Raw genomic sequence first — 27,575 nt, forward strand, 5'->3', positions numbered from 1 at the left:
CACCCCGGCTGGCATCGCAGTGGCCTGGAGAAGTAACCCAAGGGCAAAGGAGGTTCACATTAGCCTCACCAAGCTACCCTGTGGTAAACATTAGACGTGCCTACTTATTAGGTTTTCACAGACCTTATGCTATGGAAAATAAAAAAGGAATAAAGAAAACCAAAACCAAATAAAAATATTCACCAGCTTTTCAAACAGCAAAGACAAAGCTCTCCATGTAGTGGCAACTGCCTCCCAAACACATGATCTCCTGCTAACCTTCTGCCTGCTGGGAACAACTCCGGGTTTCAGCTTCTTCCAGAAGTGTGCTAGGTGAATTGGTTTGGGAAATGGCACCACGTGCTTTGATGCATGCTATCGAAGCTCTGCGTGAGCTACGGTGGCATCCTAGAGATTCATATGCTCCAAATAAATCAGTTTTAAAAATCAACCACAGAAAAATACTAGAGCAGGCTAAACGCTGCTGTGTCAAAGCTGAAAGATCATTGATGGTCCAGGGACACCTCCCTTTGTCATGAATTTGCCTCATCAATTTTTAGCAGCCAGTACCCTAAGAGACCGCAGCTTTGGCCAGTTATCTCCCAAAGACAAGGGCAGAGATGTTTTTCTTGCCCAGAATAGTTAAAAGTCATCAAACAGCTCTGTACTTACAAGGCCAACCTTTCCTGACCTTTCTGGCTAGACCAACTCCTGTTACATTAACCTCTGACCTCGAGTCTCCTTAATAGCAATATTCCTGGGCACTGTAATTTCCCTCCCACCGTGTTGGCTCAGGGAAATATTTACTATCTTTGCTTCAGAATTTATTTTTCAACAGAAGTGGCAGGGACCACCCTATTCCACCCCCTCCTTGTGCAGTACAAATGAAGTAATTCCCAAGATATTATTTTACCCGAACAAATGTGCTTCAGAGTCTCCTTAGCTTTGTACGAAGCCCTGACTTCCTATCAAAATCAAATAGGGTCCTGGTCCGATTTGAGATGAATATAAACAAGAAATGGGAGCCCATAATTGTTGATGGAAATCAGATAAGCCCCTTCTAAATACAACCATTGATAGAGAAATGGGAACTCAAATTACCTTTGATTAAGTCACTTAAGAAAATAAAGTGAAGGGGAGGGAAAGGAGGGTCAGGCTTAGTAAAACCACCCTCGTGGATAAACTCACTGGGAAAGGAGTGGAAGGAGGTGGCTATAGCTTGTCAGACTCTCCAGGTTGGATGCAGCAGGACTGGAGCCAAAGAGAAATTCCTCACCCACTGTAAGCAGTGTCAGTACTTGTGACAGAGGGCCCCACAGAAGGAGCTATGACAGGCATTTCATCTCTGTCTGATGCACTCATTACTCCAGCCTCTGCAGCCAGAGACCACGCAGAGGTTATGCACGGAACGTCAGCTGAAAGCAGATGGGGACAGACGATACCAGCTTGCTCAGGGCTTTTCAGACTTATGGGGTTCATCTCATTGCTTCCACATTTAGGTAAATCAAATTATGAGGACTATGAGGACTGAGGAACTTGCTCAATGACTTCAGGGCAAATCACCTATGGATTTGGTTGTAAGCCTGCCTGGTGCACCCCTAAACAGGAGGAAAAATCTGTTTTGTTACTGGAGATCTGGCTGACCTCTTCAGCTAATCTGAATTTCTCACCATTTAATTATAGTTAATTATAGCTACCAGGGACTTGCAGATATTTATTCCAATTGGGAATTAAATATTTGGGATTTACACCAGACAGGGAAAAAAAATTACTTCCAAAATGAGACTGAAATAAGCAAAAGGAAGGAACTTTCTCCGTGCAACGTACTATTTTTCAGCAGCCCTTTTTCCATTTCCGTGACTGGCTCCCTCTTCCTGCCTCTCCCCACCTCACTGACATGGCTTCTTACATACTTTAAAAAGCTTCTCCTGATCTGAAAGCAAACCCCAAGCTCAAAAAAAAATAGATATACTCCACAGGAGGACAAGGGAAGATGAGGCAGGCTCACTAATACTTCCTACTCTCTAAGAATTCCCAAGAAGCAAGCAGCTCTGCTCAGCTGATGACCAGTGGATGCCAAGCCCTGGTCGCAGTCCTGGGAGCTGCAGCCTGTGCAGGACTGCTGGCACAGGTGCTCAGCACCTCTCCCAGGAGAGCTGCCACTGCCTGCCTCACACCAGCAAATGGAGACGGACTTGTTCCTTACAAATCCACTCCTAAAAGCTGTTTCAGAGCTCTGCTAGCACTGAGCCTGTGGAAACCTGTGGCAGCTGTGAAGCAACCAACACACACATATTAACAACTCCACTCCCCATTGGGTTGGGAAGGGCTTTGAAAAGGAGACGTGGGTGTTTTAGCTGCTGCGGTGCAAAGTACAGCTGGTGTCTCCGCTAGACAGCACGAGGCTGAGCTGTATATGTGATGCCATGTGTTCTTACCCTGAGGATGCTGTGGCAGAGGGAGGCCAGCACACCGGAGGAAGCCTGCTCCTGCCCAGGGATGTGGGCACCGCAGGGAAGCTCCTGGCATCGTGGGAGAGGGGAAAGGATGAGCAGGAGCAGCAGGGCAGGTGGAGTCACCCCTCCAGGCAGGGCTAGGAGCTATGCAGGGGAAGACCGGGCAGAGAAACGCTGGGCTTGGCTTTATTTTCATTTAGGGATGCCAAACAAGGGGTCTCTCCTGCACTAAGTACCCTATAATCATGGACAGACAGGCTGGCTCTCCCTGGAGCTTCTTGGGGCACCTGGCCACCCCAGGTAAAGCCACAGCTTTACCCATGAAAAAGAAAAGCCCACGGCTGCTCCCTGAACCCCTGCAGCCTCAGCCAGGTGTCCAGTGGCGACGTAGCACACAGGCACAATTAAGGGGACACATGCTGCGTTAGATGTCAAAAGCTTGTTTTCACACAGTATGCCTGGCTCTGAACACAGTCCAAAACCACATCCTTCGGCAGTGCGCACCGATACAACCACGCTGAAGTCAAGGTCATCCCCCAGCCTGTCACTGTGTCACCTCACCCCAAACCGCAGGCCGGTTTGTTCCTGCACTCCTGAGTTTTGGATCAGGCAGCCAAGGCTCTGGACAGGTACAATTACTCAGCTACTGTAAGTAATACCTTCGGGTTAATTACAGACCAAAACCCTATTTGCGGGTCAGTACTCTGTCAGGATAAATAAGCATTTTCACACAGTATTACATTTCTCTATTTCTTTTGGCTGATAATATTGGATACTGCCCAAGTCTGTCCCTAATGGCCACAATAATCATTCTTATCTGGACTCTAATCGATGTCATATGTAACCTTATCACGCACACATCTTTGTAAACGTGCAGTGTTTAAACAAGTATAAGGTCATAAGGAACTCTAATATTTTGAGCAAGTTTGTGAAACACAAACTACCCATTTTTTTAAAGAATGTTTAAAACGAAAACCTCTGGTTCTAGAAAACTGGTTATTTGGGAGCTATTGGACTGAAATACAGCTGCATGCAAAACTGATCTTTATAGTGACGGATGGGTCCCTCTGTGCAGATAAAATCCAGATTTAAAATATTTCTTTTAATTGTTATTGTCTTTGTGCTCAAGGACTGATTGTGGGAAAAATGCCATTCTCTGACCATAAAAATAAAAAGAAAATACAATAAAGCAGTAATTGGTCAATGATGATTGAACTAACGACTTTACAGTGCCAGTCAAACACACATAATAATTGCTCTTTGGACTCTTTATGAAGGTACACCACTGTTTCATAAGACCAATCCAGCATTATAAATTCTTCATTTTATGTCAGTTTCTGCCATTATCACATAAGCCTTATGATAAATTGCATACATTATTAAAGTTTCCTAATTCAGACAACAAAACACATGATAAAAATGCAGGGTTATCTCCACCAAAAGCAGGTCAGATCCAAGTTGTCACCAAGATAGCAATTACTTTTTTTTTTTTTTTTAAATCTGAATGACAAGGCTTTGGAAGTGTTGGGTGCTATGATCTGCTCCCTGCTTCTGTGGTGGGAGGCAGAGTGATCACATCAAGCCCTGGGGAGCTGCAGAGGCGAGGGGAGGAGGGAGCTCACCAGCGGCCCCTGCCCCGCACAGCCTCCCAGCAGCAAGGATGCTGCGCTCCGCAGCGGCCAGCGGGCCAGGGTCCGGGTTGGCCATGCTGTGGCTCAGCCACCGCAACTGCCGAGTGCGGTGTGCCGATCCGCCCCCTTCGTTGCAGCCGCTGTGCTCTGAAACTTTGAAACCTGTAACTGCTCTTACAACAGCCGGCACTTCAGAAGGGAAAGGCACACCGCCCACCAGCAAGTGGGAACGCCTGCCGAAAGCCAAGGGGTCCGGGGCATCGCCCAAGTTTTCCTGCACCCAGCTGCGATATGCTGCTGCAGCGGATTACTCAGCTGCCTGACTTCTTCCACTCCAAGGAAGAGCAGAGGGTAGCTTCATGGAACAAATAATAGGGAGCATTTCCAGGTGTCATTACCTACTGGTGTCACAGTTGTGCCAAAAAGTGCCTGCTAAAATCAAGGCTTGCCTGTGCTGCAATTCAGGTGATTCCCCACCCTTTAAGCACTCGTGATACAGACATGGCGAGGAGCAGAGGGAGCAGTGCACCAAACCTATCAGTGTTCTCTGCGCAGAAAGCCAGTGCGGCTGAGGAAAGGCAACAGACTCTTCTGAGATCCCTTTATTAGAGGAGAGGGAAAGGAGCCCCTCTTTCCCCCAGCATCCCCATTAAGGGCTTACAGACAGGTCATACATTCTTGGTGGTGTTAGATGAAGTTGGAAAACCTTTCTGTTTCACTGTTAGCCCAACAGTGCTCCCAGAACTCATATTTTACTTTTTTATTTTCTGTCTCTTAAATGTAGTCTTGAAAACGTATCAGGAGAAGACCATGATTTAATTTGCAACATTAGAATAAGCTCCTCCGGCAATTCTCCATCCTAGTTGCACCCTTGCTCCCACAGTCCCAGATCTGTTCTGCGTGATGTGCCGAGGAAGCCGGCGCTCCGCTGCAGTGAAATCACATGGAGTCCTTTCCCTGTGTGGTCAATTTTGAGACTTCACAGTCTCTGTCAAGCATGCTAATAAAGTTCTCAGCAGTTGGCTGCGCGATTGTCTATCAAACACCACCACAAAGGAAAGTGCTTGCTCTCCACAGAGCATTCAGTCATTGCTAGCTAGCAGGGGCCATCTCCACCCTCTGACTGGACAGCCTTTTTGGCCCCTTCTGGCAATGGCTGGCCAAAGCACAAAGCAATGCAGACTCTGACTCTGCGCCAGAAACCCCTGTGCGGTGCCACAGGCTTACATTAGCGTGACCCTTGGCATTTTGGTGTTACCCAGGAAGCAACACCAGCTCCTGCCAGCACAGGCTCTGCCATGGTGTGACATCATGACACAGAGCACCAGGAGGAGGTACAGATGCTGACCTTGAACCAGGGTTACTCAGGGACCCAGGCGGGTCCCCTGCATGCTCCAAACTGTACAAAACAGTTAATGAGGAATATCAGATAGAGATAAAACCCTCACATGGACTAGATAAAATGTGCTTGTATGTCAGTGAAATCTCTGCAGCACCAAATCACACCATACAATTTGCATATTCACATATGCACATGTAAGGGAGGAAATGACAGAATTCCTTGGGTCATGGAGTAAAACACTGAAACAATATTGCTCCATCACATGTTGTTAGCATGCATTGGCACTGCAGGGCTTACAGCCTAGGTTGCAATCACATCTTCAGTGGAAGGGATGAAGATACAAGCCAAAAGAACAAGAAGGAATTTGCAGTATAAAGGAAGCTGAGGGAGGGATTCGCACATTAAAGCCACCACTGCATGCGGGCGGTGGGGATCCCCCCACTGCAGGGATACTGCACAGGACTGTGTTTCCTCGTCTGCCACAATCTGCGTGTCAGAGAAGCAGAGGCAGCGAGAAGGGAGGATCGCACAGCCCCTGCGTGCACTGGAGGGTGGGTGTCCACAACCTGCTTCTGCCTGGCACATGGTGGTGCTGTCACATACAGTCGTGTGGCTCAGGGCAGGGGCAGGACAGCTGGCATATGCAGGCTATCTCCCAAAGAGCCATGCCGGGGAGCTGGAGGTAAGCAGCTGAAATGCGGTCTTTGTAATCAAGCTTTTGTCCACTGTATGTTACCTTGAATAATGCATCGAGATCGCGAAGTGAAAAATATGTCTTAGCCACAGAGCTCTGAAAGGATAAAATTTTGGCTTTCCTCTGCCTTAGAGACTTATTTATGTACATTATCCAAATGAGATCCAGGTACATGTTAAAGGAGAACCACTACAATTAGTCCAGATTGTAGAAAACAAAGCCATCCTTGTACAACAATGGACTTGAAGCACACCTGAATGATAACATGAGGAGTTAAAGCTTTGGCTCTCAGGTCACAGCACAAAGTTCCTCAGACCTGACCTTGACCCACAGCTTCTGGAGAGTAGGGCAGCTCCATCAACACTCAGCCACTGTAAAACCAAGAATAATTGCCCGGTAGGAATTTAGAAATAGTAATTTCATCCTGAACTGCCATCAGACAACAATGCTATTTCAACACAAAGGCACATGGGCTGGAGCTGAGGCAGCACCCAGGAACGCACTGCAGCCTTTAACTATCCTGTGCCCACAGCCCAGGCGCACCACCCAGCCCGACAGCACCGGGGCAAGGGGATTGTTAGAGGCTGGCCACTGACATTTTAAATGGTGAACACTTACTGTACTGATCAAAATTTATATTTGCTCTGTGCAGGCAGCAGTCTCAAGCATCAAAGCTTCTGTTTCAACACTGTGCCAAAACCCATAAAGTTTAAGGCTTGACCAAGCATTGATTCAGCACTAAAGCAGAAGCCTGGACTCTGGAGACTACTGAATAGCTGGATTAAATAAACACTTTAAAAATACCTCTAGCGCTGCTAATAAAAACCGGGACTAAAGAAGTGCATAGATGAACCTTTGTTTGCTGAGTAGAGTTTTTCTTTTCATATATATAATAATTATATTTCAATGGGAAAAATGTTTTCTAAACTAACCATAAAAATAAAAGCATTCACAGTGAAATTAAGGTGCTAAATACAGGTATTTTAAGACACAGGTAAAATTAATTCTATTTTATGCTTGTTAACAGGGTTCAAGGGTCCTGCCAACACTGTCCGTCTCTTTGTCTCTTTAATGGAGAAGGAAGTCAAGGAAAGATCAGTGGCAGTGAACGAACAGACACAAGGAGAATGTGAGTTACAGCAGTGTCTGTACCAGCCAGCATAGCTTCAGTGTTTCAAAGGTTCAAAAGACCAAACAAAAACCAGACATATTTTGCATAATAAATTAATCTGAGCTTTCAGTCAGGCTGATGCAGGTATTAGCTAGATGGCACAACCATGTACCTACAGGCTGCTAAATGTTTGAGCTGACTGGGGCAGGTAGGGTACATAGCCTCCCCCCTCCCCTCCTCTAAGCACAGACCCATCACTTCCAAGAGCAGAAAGACCAGAAACAGAGCTGGAAATGCTCACAACTTCATCTATGGTTTCACTGTACCATCCGTTTCCCCTAAACCTGCTAGCCTGGAGTCATGTGATTCTCTGGAAATAAAAAGTTAGTTAATAGATAGCATTTAAAGCTCTGGAAGTGATTCTACTGGGAGTAAAAGTATAGCAGGAAAGAGGGTGTGCATGCTTCCAGACTTACAGTGAGGTTTATTAAAAATTTCCTTGGGGCTAACAAAGAAAACTCTCATCATTGTACATGTGGGATTGTGCAGGCGAGGGAGGAATGTGACGACCCATGCAAGGTCCCAGTGCTAGGACCAGGGCGATACAGAGACAGCCGCTCAGGGGAGCTCCTCTGAGAGGGTAGCTTGGATCAGAAGTGGGAGGGCAGCTGTGCGCTGCACTGCTTGGGATCATCTAGCTGAGCAGCACGGTCTAGTCCATCTGGAAGGAATAACTAATTATACCCCACCTCTATTTATACCTCATTTTAACAGCAAATTTCCTAGGATATAAAACATGATCTGTTACCAGTCAGACTCAGCACTAACAAATGTCAATGAGCACTGTGTTACCCCAGTGCTAAATGTTTTTGAACATCTCCATTTAGTGCTTCAGATTTAAAGAATAAATCGGATAGGCTCTTCTTGACTAGGCCATTTTACAAAGATAGATTTCAAAACATGTCTTTCTCAGGATTTTCTCAGTTTTCTAAAAGATGCCACCATTAAACATCAACAGACCAAGGAAAAAAACAAAAACAAAACCCACAACCAACAAACACAAAGATCTGACTAAAATAAGTAATACCCTAGCTAGAGTGAAAAGCAAGTTTGAGGCTGGGCCACAGAGGTTGCCTTATGGCTCCGGCACAGAAAGGATGGGTGATCCAAAGTATACTAATACACAGGCAAACAGAGCTACCCAAAAAAAAAAACCCCTAACAAAGTTTCATTGTAAATTGCTCTACCTAATAAAGCAACTGACTTGATTTTTCTCCTCCTAATACTTATTCACTGACAAAACCCACTTGGTGTCACCTTGGTTAATATTCCCCAGAGCTTCCCTGTGTTGCCCTGCCAGCGCCAGCTTGGGACATGCATTGTTCACACTATCCATGAGACTGTGATGGGGCTGAGAGCTGACAGAATCTACCTAAAACATTTCCATTCCAACATTACTTATTTTCATACTTTCTTCCATCATGACAAATGGATTTAAATTCTTTCCTACTATTAATCTTTTATCATTGGGTTTGACAACTTTTAGGGCTTGAACAAGCAATCAGCAAAGTCAATGGAGAACATACCAGAGGCAAAGGCAAGTAAGGCCCACAAAGACAAAGCATAGTTAAAAAAGGACAGCTACTCCTGCCCTCATTAGTAAACAGCTGGGTTGCTTACAGTCCAAACATACTGCAAGTTGGGGGGATGCTGAGCTGAATGTCTTGCAAAGAGGGAATTATAGTAATCAAGTCTCATGGTCAAAAAGACCAGGGCTGCTCATAGTAGTTCATGGAGGGACACAAAAGGGCTCACCACAGCCTACACAAAATTCACAACAACACAAAAAAACCCCAAAAACCCAAACCATCAACATGTAGCAAATTTCCAGAGAAAGTGTGGGAACAAACCCCATGCTTAGGCTGCCGGATCAATGAACTATTCCGAGCTTCCCTTCTCGCTAGGAAAGGGAACAGCAGGAGAAGTGGCTTTCTCCCACAATACTCCTACATCATGCAGGACTCCCTTGGCTGAAAAGAAACATACTCAGACATTTCTCTCAGATTAAATCTGCCAGAGCACCTTTATATTGTCCACAGGTAAAAAAAAATGCTGATGAAAAACAGCCAAGAGCCACAAAATCCACCTTGTTCACCTAGCTTCACACATGTGATGAAGACAGGGACTTGTGTGACTCTTCCCAGGTGCTGCATACCAGACCCTTTAATGGCACACATGAAGACCCTGAGGACCCTTATCTTCTAAACAGCAGGAGACAGAGCTACATCAGCTGGGCCTGCTAAGTCATCAGTACAACCCTTGGTAGCAAGTGCTACTGAGTGGTCAGAGAAGGCACCCGGCAGCCTTATAAAAGCAATGAGAGGCCCTTTCTGGAATGACATCCCTATACCAGGGAATGCCTGGCATCTAGGCAGGCTTGGAGTAGCCAAACCATGTGGGTTTGTTCAAGAAAGCAGATGAAGGAACATACGAAAGGAGAAAGCTTGGTGTCAACCCACAGCAGCAAACTCTTTTCTTATATTAAACTTTAAGGATAGTTTTGGGCCGTAACGTCGCAGAGAGGACATTTACTCCTGGTCTAACATACCTCTGTTTCACCTCCCTTAAGTGACATGTATGACTACTTCTAACACATCTTTAAAATCCCACAAGTGTGTAAAACATGAGTACCTCACTGCTGAAGCCTACGGTCAAAGCACTCCTGTTCTCCAAATATAATTTCCTGTTTCTGCAAAGCTCTGAGACACCCAAGGTAGCTTGGTACCAATCAGCTGCCCATTTCAGTAACTGGCAAGAAATACCAGCCTTTGTTTTTCGGAGCGCTGAACTTGAATTGCAGAATGGTACTGCAGCTTGGATTTGAGGTTTTTCTGTAGCAATTTCAGTGATGAAAGATATCACATTCCTTTAACCTCAGAATTAAATGGCAATCTAAGTGTCAAACTGCAAGAAAGTCACTGATTCAATACAGATGAACTATTTTCTGTAAAAGAGCCAGGACAGTAAGGTGAGATGAGTTCCTGAAGCAGCTCTTGTGGTGTTATGTGAGCAGGGTTGCAGGTGGAGATTTAACCCCAGCCACAAGACCAAGATGTGATCTTCTGCTACAGAAACTTAACCTTGTGTTTTGTTTATCACCAAATTTGTGAACTTCACTGAGAGTCTTGACCCAGAACAACTTCCTTCATGTCTACGAGAGCAGTACAGCTGTGTAGGATATGCTGCTTTGTAAAGCTGTGTAAGAAAAAAGTTAACTATACGAACAGTGAAGTCAACACTCCATGAGAACTACTGCAGCAAAGACCACAAGCCTAGCAAACACACATAGGATTCCTGAACAGAGAAGAAAGATCAAAATTAGCCCTCTGGGGCATGTGGTTTGCTACTCTGCCTGTTTAAATAAGCTTAAATTTTTCACTAATAGGAGGCACCTTCTGCCAGCATTGAAGCATTTCATTCTGAAGGGTGAATTTCTCAGGCCCTGGAAGCTGTAACACAAACATGCAGCACCTCAAAAAGAAAATCAGGGAGTTTGCTTCTCTGCCTCAGCCTCTCCAACCCCATCCCCAAGCCCACAGCAGCCACATCCCTGTGCTGACACAAAGCTGCACTGGAGTCACGCTTTATATGAGAATGAAACAGTCTGCAAACATCTGAAAATGTTGTCCATTAACCTTTTCCTAATATGACTGGTTTTACCACCACCACTTTTTTTCATGGCTAAGCTGCACTTTCTCTAACTTTGGGTTTATTACTCTAGAAATATCTGGTAGTTGAGGTATTTAGTCAGTGAATCATCTGGAGGCTCTGTTGCTCTAAATGGAAGACTGGTATTAAACCAAATTTTCTCTTCTGGTACAAAACTGCCCAATAGTGCTGTCATATTTGGGCACTTTTAAGACCTGTTGAGAACATCTACCTGCACAAGGACTGAGAGCTTCCATTCTTCAGGGACCTCTGCTCACTCCACTGGTGCAGCCAGCAGGGTTTTGGCCCCCACCCAGCCCCCAACTTCCCCTTTTCTTCATGATGCCCCCCTCCCTGCCCGCCGCCCCCCTTGGCAGTGAAATGCCCCATGAGAACTTCACCAGAGAGAGCTATGTGCCCCACAAAGCACCCCACCGGCCCCTCATTTCCATTTCCTTTCCCCTTTTGGACTGCATGCCACTGTTCTGAACAAAGTAAAGGTACCCTTGAGCCAGGGGTAAGCACATACAAGGCCCCTCTCCCTGTCTGCCTCTGGATCAGAGCCTAGAATTCACTTTCCGCAGGACTCAAGCACGTCTGGGGGACAATGCTGCCCTACAGGAAGCAGCGTGCCACGACAGGGAAAAAAAAATCTGAAAGGAGCTAAACTTTTGTGGCAATAGTCCCTGGTGTTATGCTAGTGCTAAAGGTCCCGGCAAGCTTGCAGCTCTCCCTGTGCCAGGCTGCATCTCTCACGGTGGGAGCTGGCAGCACCAGCAAGGGAAGGTCTCTGTGCCCGCCTGGCCATCCCCCAGCATCCATCGCCAAAATACTCCAACTACTCAGTTTCCGTTGGCTTACTGAGACCCTTTATACAGCTTCCCACAGCAGGGAGAAACAAGTTTCTTTTTAAAATGGAAACATCACAATACTTCTGACTTGCAAAAAACAACAAAAAAATTACCATCAGATATGTTTGTGCAGCAAGCTCATTCTTCCCTTTTTATAAAGCCACAAGAGATATAAAATATAGAACATCCAAGGACCACATGAAAAGGATGTCTGGATCTGTTAAAACATAAAGAAGGCTCTACCAGCCAAGGGCAAAAGTTTAGCAACAATAAAAGTGTCTTTAGGGTGTTTGTGTTTTTTTTTTTTTAAATGCATAGAGAGAGGAAAAGAGTTTGTGGTCATGTTTTCCAGCTTTATGTATATTTGTCTATCATTTTAATATAAACAGGGTGTATTTATAAAGCCTAAAGAAATGGGAAACAGATTCACTGGTTTCTAAATGCCAAGAAGTCTCTTGAAGGATGATAAGCAATTAGAGAGGAAAGTCAATCAAACTTTTATGACACTTCTGACCAAGGGTTTTATTTTTATTGCACAAAATCCAATGTGACAACAACAGATATATACAGTAGCAGCACCCACCCGTCCTTCTGTTGTGAGGGGCCTGCCAGCATTCCCAGTAAAATCCAACTTCTGAAAGGAAAATAATGCTTGAATTCACGTATCCTTTGACAGAAGAGTTCTCAGCACTTCTGAATATACTAATACACACAGGAAAGCATATAGAAATGGATACACATGTACAATTTCCATATGCATCCACAAATACTCTCTTAGAGCAATTCCCCACACAGCCCCTAAGGAAACATGATCTGTTTTCTATAGCAAATGCTCAGGGGAGTCCAGAAATCCTTCAGTAGCCCTGACAAAATTAAGCAGAAATGGAATAAAGTAGGAAAGCAGACAATGCAGCTGGTGCGTTATTTTGCACCAGTCCCAAATAATCAGCTTGCACAGTGGTACAGACAATTTCGTATTGACGAGGCAGAACTTCAGTTGTCAGGTTTTGACAGGCCATTTTGGTAGTGAAGGAGGTTTGGCTTTTTCCTGGGAGAGGGGGAAGGGGGAGAGGAACGAAGGTGCTAATTAAAGACATAGAGCGTATTATATGCCCGTGGAAAGAGAATTGGAAATTGTCATTAATGGCTCTTTTGATAAAGGAAGTCCAAAACCGGTGACTAAAATACAATGCAGTGGAAAGGTCTGTGTATTTTACAGAAGAGAGACGCTGCATACTCCCAAAGGTGCGTTTCCTATCTAAAATAAGCAGTTATAGAAATGTTGTGTCAAATTCATGAAGAATGTTTTAGGAGATACGAGTTTTGCATCATTAAGCAACTGCAACTTACACATCAAGTAGCCAGAAAAGATAAAGCAGGATAGGGCCAGGAGAGAAAATGAGTAACAAAGCTTTCTGAGATATTTTTTTCCTATTATTGTATTTGTTTATTTTTTTAAAACAAATTCTTGTGATAACTTTGTTGCTGGTACTGACCTGGAGACCAGGGACAGCCCTATTGCACTACCTATAGTTGTGACACAAACACACCCTCCCGGGATTTATTGTTTTTAGTTTGAGCATAGTCCTTCGGGTAGAAATCAGCTCAAGCTACAGAATCCCAGCTGTATGCTATAGTACACAGGAACCAGTAGGAAGGGGGGCGGGGAGGCAACGATGACAGGAAACAAAGGCTGTTTTCAGCTAGAATATGTCATACTATACAGAGAGAAATGTTTCAGTGTAACGAGTAAGGGTTGGTTGTTAAGATCATCTTTTTTGTGGCGTTTCTCATCCTTGCCACGAACTAGATCAGAGTAGATGGGAAAAGGCTTACTGCGCCGGGGCGGGCACCCTGCGGCTCACCTTCCCGCTTGGCCTGCCTCTTCCTGCAGCACACAGGCACCACCACATCTTACTGCCTCCCGGCTTTGCAGGGAAAGCGAGGTCTGTGTTTTCTAACCCTTTTTTAAAAAACATCTTAAATGGCTCAGTCCTAAATTACTTGTAACGGTTTGGTTCACTGTGCTGTGACTTTTTTCTCATCTCCTTCAGCTTACTAGCTCTTGAGAGTTACCCGCCAGAATGCAAAGCTCCTCTATATTTTCCATCATCACTTGGCATGAGCGTCCTCAAGGGACTGAAGTGTTTAGATTTTGTTCAGTTTTGGCACAGATACTCTCAGCTCTATTTCATCTGTCAGATGAAATTCATCCTGGTGTAAATCCAGAGTAAATCCCAAGCAGCTCTAGTAAGTCACTGAAACTACTCCAAAATTATACAGGTAGGATTTGACTCTGAAATTGCAACAGGCTTTCCTTCCAGACAAGCTAAACCCCAGTCGCTTCTCAGCCCATCAGTTAGAGCAGCCACCTGTGCACTACCCTTATAAACCCAGCAACTCATAGCCAGCAGAGCACTGAGCCTCTCTGGGACAGTTTGCTAAAGAGATGAACATGGCAAACAGGCAAGAAAAAGTTATAGCCAAGGCATATGGGGCAGGAGGTGTCTTTTGTTGTCTTGGTCTTAGTGTAAGCTACAAGTGATTTTTGGTTTTTTATGTAATGCAGGTTCACAGCTTCCACTGCTCTACAAAGGACGTGTTCATGTGCATCTGAGGACTGAAGAGCCTTCAGGAATAGTCAAGTTATCAAATAGTTCATGTCTCGCAGAGCTGTTTGAGCCAGAGCACTTCTACTCCTTCCCTCGGTGCTAGGTTTGATTCAGAGAGGCAGAAAAAGTTAAACACGATGTGACGTGAAAATGAACTGATAAAGCAGTGTCTTTCCTCCTAAACACCAGGAGACTGCTCTACGTTAGTCAAGCAGAATTAATAATTCACATTGAGTAATCTGGCAAATTAGATCTCCTTCTGACTATGCCTGCAAGCAGCTTACAATTTGGTTTTATTCATTATTCTTGGAAACTTCTATGAATAATTCTTAGTTCACTAGAATTGCTGTAGGAAGCAAATTCAAAAAGGGAAACGAGCGCAGCTTTGGCCAATACAGCCAATTTTTTTTTTTCTTTAGATGCACGTAGTGGTCAGCTGACTATATTGTCAATGCTGAAGTATTTTCTCAGCTCCCCAGCAACTGCTCCGTTTTCTCCACTAAGAAGGTAAAACATGTAACGTTTTTGTATTTGGCCTGAGTACATGACAATAGATAGTTGTTTTCTACTTGTTTCAAGTTGCATTTAGTAACATGAGGAAGGTGGAACACGGCGGAAGAAAAGTTATTTATTTTGTGGGAGCCAAAGCTGCTATCATCTGACCTTCCTCGGTGTCCCCCTCCCAGAAGGGGTCTGCACAGAGAAGCGTTGATCCCTGCTACTTCCCAGTTCCCAGCTCTGCAGCCTGGCGCAGCCAGCTCCAGCTGAGGGGAAGAAGAGGAGGGAGCCCAACAGCACTTTCAGAGCACACGTATCAGTATCTAAGTGAATGGGTCACACACGAAACTTTACTGTCTGTCTGAAGCCCAGGCTAGAAACAAGATTTCAGCTGACCTGATGCAAATGACAGTATCTCCAACCTTTGCTCAGGCAGGCACCCGCTGCATTCTTGTCTCTCTGTGCTGGGACCCGGGCGACCCTTGCTCCTACCTCACGCACCATAGGCAGTGTTTTAATGTGGAAAATGAGGCAGTGCTCAAAACCAGTCTGAAGGTTCGGGAATCAACACAGCAAGCGAGAAGAATGAACTACTTCAAGACTAAACATGATTCAGGTTGGGGTTTGGGCCGCAGATTAAGAAATACTGGAGGGGGGAAAACTGCAGGCAGTACTTTTCCAGAAGTTTTTGTAAAAACTTTAACAAGTACATGCCAGTGATGGGGTATACATGTATGATTCCACATCCTTGAAGAGGATAAGAAGATATCTTGAGGTCCTTCCTGCCCAACATTTCTAGGATTTTAAAAACCACCAGTGAAAAGGTTCTGGTTCTGGATGATATAGAGCTGGTGGTGAATTGCATCATTCGACACTCTGATTTCACTAATGAAAACCAGCACAACCAGACTGCAGATGGAGTTAGCTGAATGCTGATCTTCCTTGCTTTTTTGGGATTAGTCAGACCCGTAACGGTCCTTTAAACATTTTTTTCTTTGTGGTTAAATTTTTTATATCATGCTTATCATCCAGGGAGCTCCTAGAAATAATAGCAAACATGCGTGCACAAGGGTCACACAACTGCTAAAATGTTAATGCAGTTTATTCTCTCTGGATTCTGCAGTTCTCCTGAACCAAGAAGTTTGTACTTCTGCAAACAACAATGGAGAAGGGTTTCTAGAACTCTACTAATTAATCTAAAATAAGGAGCTTGTACATTTTTCATTAGCTGCAAAGATGCAAAACTCTGGAGACGCAAAAAGACTGACATGGCTAATCTGGAAATTTGGATACAGGCAAAGCCTTTCACTAAAACATTTTGCTTTTCTACTGCTGAATAGCTTTTAGCTTCAAGTCATCTGAAGTCCTCAGCTTCCCATCAAGGTACATTTCTGCTAGCAAGCAATGTCAGATGTCCAACAGAGCGACAAACTGAAGGTTTCTGCTGGCCAAGAGGAACGCGCCGACCACGCAAGTGTCTTCCCTGAGCACAGACTGCCTGAACAGCCAAATACACCCTCAGTGATGAGTTTGTTTCCCCTCTCTGATTCTTTCCCAGGTGACAGCAGTTAACCAGAGGCTCCGGAGAAGTCAGTGGAAGTTTCCCCATCAGTTTGAACAAGGCCTTCTCTTCACCCCTCTCCCTGTCCCAGGCTCGTTCTCTTCATCTCTGTTTGAAGCCAGAGTCTCATTATTAGTTTCTGCAATGTCCTCTCTTTCTACAGAAATCCTGGCACCATCCCTCTCTCAGCTCAGCCTCCCGATGGTGCTGTTTGCTCCTGACGCTTCCACCCAAACACATGCACACCAAGCCAAATGCTCGGGCTACGGAGCGCTCCTTACCCCAGGCCCTGACAGTCCCACCTCGGGAACGACACCCACCCTTGCACAGCTCTCTCTCTGGGATCCCCCCCCTTCCCGCTCCCTGCAGCACAACTCCAGTGAAACTGTCTGAGGGGTGGGCTCCCAGGGGAACTGGTCGGGTGGGCAGAGGTGAGGCCCTGCCAGGCAGGGCTTTCTGTTGCGATTTTTTCTAAGCGTGGTGAAGTTCAGTGCTGATGTCAGTCGAAGTCACACTGGGCAGGAAATTGCAAACACAGCACTAACACACAGCTCGCATCTCAACCTCCTGACTTTCTGCAACGAGGATCAAGTTAACTTTGCCCAATAAGCAGGCAGGCTGGACACGGGCAGGGAGGAACTGCCACCGAGGACAGCCTGGGGGCTGCTGGAATGCAGTAGCCAGCCTCCAAATGCTGCCAATGCCCGGTGCCAAACTGCCTCTCTCACAGGGCAGCCACAGGGCACAAAAAAGAAACATGCAGCGCTCTGAGGAGTAGTGAACGGTAAGAAAGGAAGGGAACATAAAAAGATCGGAAAAAGAGCATTAAGTCACCAACTTCCTATTCTCAGAGCAGCAGAAGACAACCTGCACTCTGTCCCATGCTCCTGCTCACCATCACAGTCACACCAAGCATGCCTCTACGCTTAGTGTCTGATCAGGCAGCCAAGCAGGTGCCAACGGCACGGTACAAGGGGAAGGCAGGCACGTCGGGGCACTGCACTGAAAACTGGGGGAGGAAATACTGTCCACCACCTTCATATGATGCCCCCTAGCTCTTGCAACAGAAAAAAAAACCCCAATGCACAAGCAGTCAGTATCCACGCTCGCAGTACCAGTCGTGAATGCATAAACATTACCTCTTCAGGACCTATAACCTATATCACAGCATTTTATGAATTTCTCTCATATTAAAATTTATCAGCAGTCAGGATCAAAACTCATTCCTAGCCATGTTTCTGTCAATACAACTAAGACATGAAGTTGGTTAAAAATGCCTCAAGTTTTACTCACAGTCATACACACGCACACAAAATGAACAAAATGAACATTTGGCAATGTTTATGCTGCCAAAATTAAAATTAGGCACCCAGTCTGCCCAGGCTCCACCTTCAGGCAATAGGGAAGGCTGGGATCCACTGGATGGAAATGCCAAGTGCCTAAGCCAGGCTCTCACTCTGAAATGCCCTTTGGGGAAGGTCTATGCTTTCCATCAGCCTCCTAAGAAACATTTGAAGCCGGTCACTGTGAAACTCCCCAACACACACACACACCCCACCACCACCCCTTGCAAGGCTTTGTTTGTAATTTCTTATTTGCATCTTTACTGAACAAATGGAAAGGGGTCAATTTCTGAAGCTCAACAGCACAAAGATCACTATTCCCTTCCTATCTGCATCCTTCTTATTCCTTTTTTTTCTGCTGATAAAAGTAAAATTATTCTTGTTTTCCAACAGAAGGGAAATGGAAAAATTAAACCAAAGCAGAAGCTTGCCACATACATTTTTCCAGCAAATCAAAGCCGTTTTTTTTTCAATTAAAAAATGTTTTGATGAAAAATTACAACCACTTTTTGGTGAAGTGGTTTTACAGATTCTCTTAATCTAACAGACACACCCACACCAAGGCGGCATTGTTTAACCAGCTGTAGCATCCCCCAAACAGTCCTACTCTGCAGAGCTCCTTGCTGAGCAGTGAAGACATTTATAGCCTGGATTCCCAGAAGGGAAATCTCTAAGGTGCCGCTAATTAGTTCTCCTAATGCACTGTTAATAGAAAGGGGAAACAACTTATCTCGTGAACAACAGCTTTGTTACCGTGTTACTCAAGGAATGAATTCCACGGCCAAAATGTGGATCTCATCCAGGGGTTTCCCTTCAGGACAAGGATCTGATTGCCACATTTGTGGGGAGCAGTAATGGCCATGTTCAGCCTGGAGCTGAGCTCCTGGACATGTTTCACCTCCACCTAGGGGTGAAGACGCACTGAGCGCCAGCACCCTGTGCCTGGTTTCCACACAGAGGACCTCCAAGGCTGGGGCTAGAAAGGAGCCCTGCTGCAGCCAGGGTAGGTGCTCAGACAGATTGACAGACAGTTCTCAGGAGAGAGCTGTGACAAGTCCCACTGTGATTCCCTTTGGACTGGACTCTTTCACAGGTGTTTTTCTTTGGGAAATTTATCATCCTACCTTTATTTCATTAGCAGGTGACGTGTGACAATCTCACAGCAAGCAAAACTAACATCCACTTCCACTGAGAAACAAATAGCAAGCCACAGACTCAACAAAATGTGTAGAAAACATCATAAAATCATCACAACCTATCTACTCAGGGACGTTTCATGAAGTGGTTACCTGCTGGAGAAACAACGAATAGACAGTAAATAAACTCTTAACACCTCAAATGCCACTACCTTCTGGGCAAAGGTGGAGGATGGATTGGAATCTCTTACTATCCTGATCCATAAAGACCAGAGCCTTTGCAAATTTTCCAGTTCCTACACCATACTATTTTAGTACCAAAGAGTCCTGTTAAAACACCCACCACAAATCAGAGCTTTGCTTGCCACCTTCTCTCAGCCACCTACAAAATTAAGTGGCTGTTATCCAGTTGACCCTCACCCCCACAGATACTATATATCTAACTCTTTAAAAGATGTTATGCCTCCTTGTTGCCAAGAAGGCAGTCATTAGCATGCTGCCATGGCTCAAAGTGCTAGCCTGTGCTCATCCTTTTACATCAAGTACAAATTCCTGTGGGTGAGCATCTGGACAAGTACAGATTGCAAGAGCTATGGAATAAGGAGTAAAAATTCCAAAAGAAAGCAACATACTAGCTAAACTCTTACAAGCCTGTAATGCTATTGCCAAGAGTCATTAAAGACTAGTTTGAAAAGCTTTACCTGTGTCTACATCTACCTACAACCTTGTGCGAGTTAACTAGCTGCTGATTTTGACTAAATCACTCCTTACTCTATCTTCTCATGGACTGGATGACCAAACAACAATAAAACATTGTTGTTTTCCCTTCCTGAGAACAGTAGTTTCTGTTTTCACAGGACTCGCATCCAAAAAGTTCTTCGGGCCACATTCTTGAAAGCTCCCTTCTGCAATCACTTACATAAGCAAAACTCTGCTTGCAAAAAGGTCAGTCAAAAGGTTTGCAGACCCGACTGAAGTGATTTTCCATACAGTCACTGAAATGTTCCTGCATGTATTTCCTTGGCTGCTGTACTATCTCAAGCAGATACCTATCATCATCATACAGGTTAACAACTGAACACAAGGAGCAATAACCACTGTATGCAGCTGAGGGTGTTCAGGTCAGTGTTGAAAATGATGCATCCAGGACCTACCCAACTGGTTTTATGTGTGATTTACTAGTTGCAGCCTGAAGTCTCAAAGTCTTGTTGGATTTTGTACATCAAATGTTATTACTTACTAACTGCTTCCAAAATTAGACACCTTAAAAAGACAGAAATGCAGCCTTATCCCACTAGGTCATAACAAAAACATTAACTGTAGTTGAGATATTCCAAGTTCACACTACCAGTAAAGCTTCTGGCATACAGAGCCCAACCTTTTCATCTCTGGTCCATTTGCACATGCTCTGTATTCTTGTGCCATCTGCCCCCTCCCAGCCTTCCTGAGCACTCCAGTTAGAAAAAAAAACAGGCATTAGAACTAGAGCACAGCCTTCACAAAGGAAAAACACTTCAGGGGGAAAAATGATTTGGAATAACTTTTTAAAAAATTAACATTATGATTTCTCAGTGCAATGGTTTTCACCTGCCACATATTTAGGGTGCAGAGAGGAAGTTACTTCACCACACAAAAGGATGCCTTCTATATAACATGGTATATAAAAATAATAATGATTTCTGATAAATTCAAGCCACATTCATGTTTGGCAGCTTTCCCATCATGCCAAGAATTTATCCAACGCCCCTTTTATTTATGATGAAACAAAAGTGACATAGCACTTTGTCATGAAAGAATGCTGTAAATGATGCTTTTTTAATTATATACACTGTTGTTCTTGAAATAACTCTCCAATAATTTATGTTTATAGTGCTACACACATGCTTCAGAAGTGGATATAAAATGCAGCTGTGGTCAATGACCACGTGATTTCAGGCTGATGTTAAGCTCCATGTTAAGACTGGAAGAAGAAAGAGGGAGAAGACACTCCAAGAAGTGCTTTTCCCTCACCTCAATTTTTGCAATGTTATTGAAACACTGGTCTACCAAAACCCAGATGTTTACAGGCAGCCAGGCTACAGAAAAGGAAAGCATCCTGGGAGCCGAATCTGAACACTGGTGGGTCTCCAGCAGATCAAGAGCAGCATCAGAAAATGCTGATTTCTGTGGAAAACTTGGAGCAAGAGGAGAATTTCTGTACATTATATTGCCTTTCCAGCACCTCAGACCATCATTAACAGCTAGTGATCCCTCTTACCTACAGGGAGACTTTTGGGTTGCTTCAAGAGGAGAGGCTGAGATGTCAGTAACAGCAGCTAGGTCTGTCCATGCTTTCTATCTCATACTCATTTACCCTAGCTCCTCAAATGTTGTTAAAACAAATATTTACAGACATCTAAACGTTACTATTCTTACACTTCACTGCATCCAACATAGACAAGAACACGCCCAACAACATGACAGACAGAATTTGCTGCTATGTGGGGCCCTCAGAGAGTATCTGGTTTTGCAGTGCTAATAAGAATGAGATTCTCCTCCCCTTTCTCCTGGTTATCTTTTCCAACGGAGTTTTATTCACTATGAATATAAGCGCCAAAACAATGAGTTGTCAAGTCCTTTGAATTTTTGATATAAAGGCATCAAGGATGTGAACACTCAGACATGCAAGAGCTTTAAGCTACCAGCAACTCCACTGACCTCAGCCAATTCATGCCAGTGAATACATTGGAGATAGCAAATAGAAAGGACTAACATTTCAGATTTGAGCTACAAAATTACACAGTGTATAAGCCAATGAAAGATCAGGGCTACTGTGAACTGTGTCCATATACCAACTGCAAGGTAAAGATATCAAACAGATAAATGGATAGTGACACAAACAGAAAGTCATGTGTCACTGCAGAGAATGGTGATGGTAGGACCACTGAGAACTGTCTGCACTTGCATAGGTTTAAAAGAACATAAAACACAAAGGATATGATCAAAGAAGAAATGGGCTTCTTCAAAAATGGGCAAATGTGTATTGTGGTCTTTGATTTTGGTGGTACTTAACATACACAAATTTTTCATCTTCTGGTTGTTCCCTGCCTCCCCGCTACCCCTCATCCTTTTCCCCCCTTCCCCCACCCCCACTTCTACTTTTCAGATTTATAAACCTAACACCTTAGCTCTTCTTGAAATCCAAAACCCTGCATGGTCCTTCTCTAGAGTTACAGGCCAGATTCAGTTCTGATCAAACTAACTGTGCCTTGCTGAACAAAACATACAGCCCATGGATTACAAACCTCTCTCCCTCCTTCCTCTGGTTTTCTTTCAACATGCACATTTGGTCCACTCTCCTCCTTAAGATTTCTGACTTCCAAATAAAATCATCCTTTGAGTTCAGATGATTAGGAGAGCCAAAAGGCATTGTTTTAGTTTTTGCTACATTTAAAACCAGTTTGTTTTCCTTGAACCAGTCTGTCAAAGTCTTTTTGCAGTTCAGGCGTTATGTGAGAAACAGATTTGCCATTAAAATGCACAGTCGTGCCATCTGTATAAAAATGTATAGCACAGTAATGACATAGCCTTGCAAAATCATTAATAAAAAGAAAAAAACAGGAATGACTGACACTACTCAACTTGGGGAGGGGGGAGGATAGAGGGGAGAGACATTGACACCTTTGACTGACAAAGGGGGGAAGAGACAGCCCTGTGAAGAGAAACAGATTGATGTTCCTCCCAGATTCTTTGTCTTCCTGACAGAGTATGGGCAGCAGCACAGGCCACCTACTTGCTGCGCTAACGCCTGCAGCACATTAGGCCAAAAGCTTTGGTGAAGTTAGCTAAAAAAGATTCTTACTACATTTTCATTTATTGAGGGTATGCTTGGAAGAACTCATTATTAAATGCCTGGTCAGAAATCACGTTTCACCAGGAGCAGTTGTTCCTCTGCCCAGGCAAGTGACCCCGCGTTCGGTCCCTCGGGTTCTCCCCAGCCAGGCTGTTACTGCCTCGTGCTGATGGGGAAGCCTTCCGCTGACAACGCACCTGCTTTCAATACTACTGATTCTGAACCTTTATATTGTTCCGGCCAAGCCCCAAGGGTGCTGAGAGCCTGCCAGCTGCACAGCTTCCTATTCGGATTGCTACCTACGTACCCCTACTTCTCCAGACCATCCTGCACACACCAGAGCTCTCTGTTTAAATGCTGGCAGCCACCCAGCTCTTTTCACTCCCATGCAGAAGTAACGTTATAATGGCCACATCCTTCGGGTTCCCCCACACAGAGACTATACTGTGAGCTGAGGAAACAAGCTGCAGCACTTGCAGCAGCAATGCAGAGTTATTTTGGTGGCCCAGTAAAGGAGCATTGGCTGTCAGCAGCCCTCACATCACACCTACTAGATATGATTTAGGTTCAGGGTTGACATGTGTTGGTCCCAGCTCACTCTGACAAGCCAGCAGGATACTGTGATTCACAGGGGGAGATGTGCGAGTCTTCCAAAAATATGCCCGGAAGGAAAGAACTGATGAGGGCATCTGAAAAAGATGCACATATGGTTTTTTTGATGGCTAAATAGCAACCAGCTCTCTAGACTTTTCCTCAGGTCACACAGGTGAATGTTTTCCTTAGGCTGAAGCCTTCTAAAAATACCATGGAAAAGATTCATTTTTGGCTATGTTGAGTTTAACAAGTGTCCCTTAAGCTTTGTTTACCCATCATCTTGTCAACGTGGCATATGCATCTCTTCGCTATCAACTACATGCTCCACCCTTTGCGTCTGGCTGAGTGCTGGGAGCCGGCTGCAACCCACAGCCTCTGAACAGTCCTGGGTCACAGCCCAGGTCTTTTGCCGAATCTAATAACATGTGCTGAAAATGCAAAAGCATCAAAACAATAAAAGCCATAAGAACATCTTTACAAGGTATTTTCTAGCACTCACCCCAGGGACTTCACTATCATTTGAGAGAAAACATTGTAATTGTGGTAGAAGTATAGATTACAGTTTTACTCGGACTTCCTAAAGTTAACCTCTACCATTACAGACCTAAATTTGGAGCACTCCATTGTGCCACTTGGAGGAAAGCCACTAGTTCAGCACTAGCAACTTCAGTTGTATAAAAAGAACTTTTTTTAATGATGATTCGTGTTTCATAAGCATTGCACTATTTTTAGAAATATGAGAAAGTAAAGTATGCCTCCTTTTAAATCTGGCTTTTACTGCACCCTGTAATTTATGGTGATATAATAAGTAATTTGAAAATAAAGATTTGAGACAACATTTTAGCATTAGTGTTTTTAAGATAAAACAAACATTCAAAATAAAACCTAAACCACAGCAATGAAATCTATCATTAAATGCCTACTTTCTGCTAAATTTGTAGTTATGGCAGTTTAAATCTCAAACATTTGTTATGACCTCTTGCAAAGTAAAAATAATCGTATTATTCATTGTGGTTCAAGACCAACGTAGGGTATTATTTCACCCTAGCCTTAAGTACTCATGGAATTATATAGCGTATCTTTTAAAACTCTATTAATTACTCCTTGTTGAACCCAAGCGACTGCTGCTTTTCAGAAAAAAAATGTATATCACCTCATCGTATTTGCTTTATTTGTGAAGACTAGCAATTTTTAGGCTCATTTATGCATAATGCATCAGATGTGACCTGTTTAATCAATGCCAAAGTTCTTCTGAATTAGCATCTCTATACGAGTTTCAGACACAAAGGCTTTTGACTGTTCATGGAAAAATTCAGACACACTTTTTCTCTCACTCACTGTGTAAAAGCTGCTACTGTACCGTGGTGCCAAAACTCCATGTTAGACTGCCACGAGTAATACATGCCAAGCAGTTCAACCCAGTCCATAAACTCTCTCAGACAGCCCTCACCTCACACCAAGTAGCCCCTCACGTGTTTCTGTTTATCACACGGGTATCTTCCCGAGAGGAGAGTGCCCTCTGCATGGGAACCAGCCCTGGGTTGGGATGGAGGCATACGGCAGTTCTTGCTATCAACACACTTACAAAACCCACTTCTCTGCCTCCGTTTCTATTTTCACCCAGCATTAATGCCACTTGGGAATTACATGACTTGATCATAAAAAAGTCTTCTTTTACCTTGGCTTTAAGGAATGGAAATTTCATGTTAAAAAGTTTTCCAGAAACTGCTACATAGGAGTTGCAAGTGCTGCGTATTTTCAAGGCCAAGCACCATAGGAGGTTGGCTGAACTTAAGAAATCTTCTTCAGGCAAAGAGGGGAATTTGTACACAGGGAAGTCTACCAATTTTCTTCCCCCTAGGTTTTCTGAAGAAGGTAACATTTAGAGAAGAAGAAATAGAAGAGATTTTGCATTATAATCTTCATATCTTTTGAGCTCCAGGCTCAAAGATCCAGTATTGCTGCCCTCATTCTTCAAATCCATCATAGATCTGTACTATGAACTATCCAAGTGCAGTAGCAAATCATGCCTGTAGCCATGCACGCACGAGCTCTGACTTTAACTTGCATCTCAGGGTGGAAAGAAGGTTTTTTCATGTTATAAAGACAAATAACTTGATTTTGAGAAGCCAGAAACTACTGATCATACATATTTTAGAAAGCAGCTAGAATCCACCTGCTAACCAGATCTGAAAGTGGCAAGTGATCTCTAATTTTATGAGGTCAACAAACCAGAAATGGCTATCTAAACATCAAGGGCTTATGACCAAGTTCTACACAAGCAGAAGGTCACTTTAGGCTCAAAATTAATATTTAAATACTTAAATCTTTCTCTGAATTCCAAAACATTCTGGGGCTTTTGTCAAACTCAGAGCTGCCAAGTGCTCACCTTGTCTGACACTCCAGGGCGTGTGGACCTAGAAAGCTGGATTTGGACTTTTGCGGCTTCAGATCCATCAGTCTATCTCTGAAGTAGCAAGCGTGGGCAATACCATCAGAAAATGCAAACACTGACATTCTGGGTTTACACCCATACCAGCTTGCTGACTTCAGTGTGGCTTGACAGGTGCAAATAAGAGAAGAGCTCTTGCTCTTCGTTTTTTCAGTTCATAAAGCTTTTTGTTCTTGTTGGTTTAGACCAAAAAAAATATGCACATTTAGAGAAAGAAAAAAAACTTTAATATTTTTTGCTTTTTTCAACCATTACACAAATTACTTGATAAGCTGAAACTTTGTAATTAATAATTGGTCTTTAGCATGTCTTTTTGCGCCTTAAAACATAATATTCGTGCTCACTTGTAATATTTTCTTTGATTTTTAAATACCTTGTTAACTTTGGTATCCCTGGCACTGAGTCTGACTAATTTTTTCCTGGTGACAATTTTTCCATAACATTAATTTGAATTTGTGAGGATGGTATAAACAAAGTAGAAAAGGCAAAGAGAGAGAGAGAAACCCCATTTTAATAGTAGCTGACAACTCCAAGCAAGATTAAATACTAATGCTGTTTGTCTGCTCACTTGAATATGAAATTCTCTGTTTGCGATGGTCCCTCTCTGGATGGCTAAACCCAGAAGGTGTGCAATTTGTGGAAGACAACTTGGGCAAATGCACAGATAGCACTTGCTGCAATTCTTCTTAGCCCTGAGACAAAGCGAGTTCATTCTCAAGGGCCAGTGAGAGCTTCAAGTTTGCCCCCACTGAAGCTGAGCTATTGCTCTCTGTCTCTCTGGAAGAGCTAGGTTCAAGAAAGAGTAAGTGCAATAAATGATGCTACACATAGACTGGCATGACTCACAAAGATGGCATGCTAGCCCTCTTGCCAGCCTGAACAAGCAGCCTTGATGGATGGAGGAACAGGAGAGGAAGCACCACTTCTCATCGAGGTAGCTACACAAAAGCTTACAGGTACAGGATTGAAGCTAACCCATTAGCAGAGCATCTGACCTCTCCTTTAGCATTTATGGAAAACTTAAGGTTTGGGAGCAAGAGGTTAAGAGGTCTCTGTTCCTAATAGGTCCTTCCCATCCCTCTTCTCAAAATCTGTGGAAATCTTCATATCCATAGCAGTTTTTCCTTTAACTGAATACAGTCAGGGGTGGGGGGTGGGGTGGGGTGGTGGTGGTGGTAATGGTGGTGTGAAAAAAAAAGCTTTTACACAAAATCATGATGAACTTCACCAAAATGTGGGTTTCATGGTGTCCTGGTTTGAGCTGGGATAGAATTAATTTTCTTAGTAGCTGCTGCAGTGCTGTGTTTTGGGTTTAGTATGAGAACAATGTTGATAACACACTAATGTTTTAGTTGTTGCCAAGTAGTGCTTACTCTGGGTCAAGGACTCTTCAGCTTCCCATGCTGGGCCAGTGAGGAGATGCACAAGAAGCCGGGATGGAGTGAAGGCAGGACGGAGTAAGGCCAGGACAGCTGACCCAAACTAGCCGAAGGGCTGTTCCATACCACAGAACATCGTGCTGGGTATATAAACAGGGTTAGGGGGGACTTGGCTGGGAGGGGCCAATCGCAGCTCACGGTCTGGCTGGGCATCAGCAAGCAGGGGGTGAGCAACTGTCTTGTGCATCACTTGGGGTTCTTGGGTTTTATTCCTCACTCTCTTTTTGTTATCACCCTTTTCATTACTACTACTACTATTATTATTATTATATTTTACTGTATTTCAATTATTAAACTTTTCTTATCTCAACCTACATATTCTACCTTTTTCTGATT

The sequence above is a fragment of the Falco naumanni genome, chromosome 8, assembly GCF_017639655.2.
Source record: "Falco naumanni isolate bFalNau1 chromosome 8, bFalNau1.pat, whole genome shotgun sequence".
Classification (NCBI taxonomy): Eukaryota; Metazoa; Chordata; class Aves; order Falconiformes; family Falconidae; genus Falco; species Falco naumanni.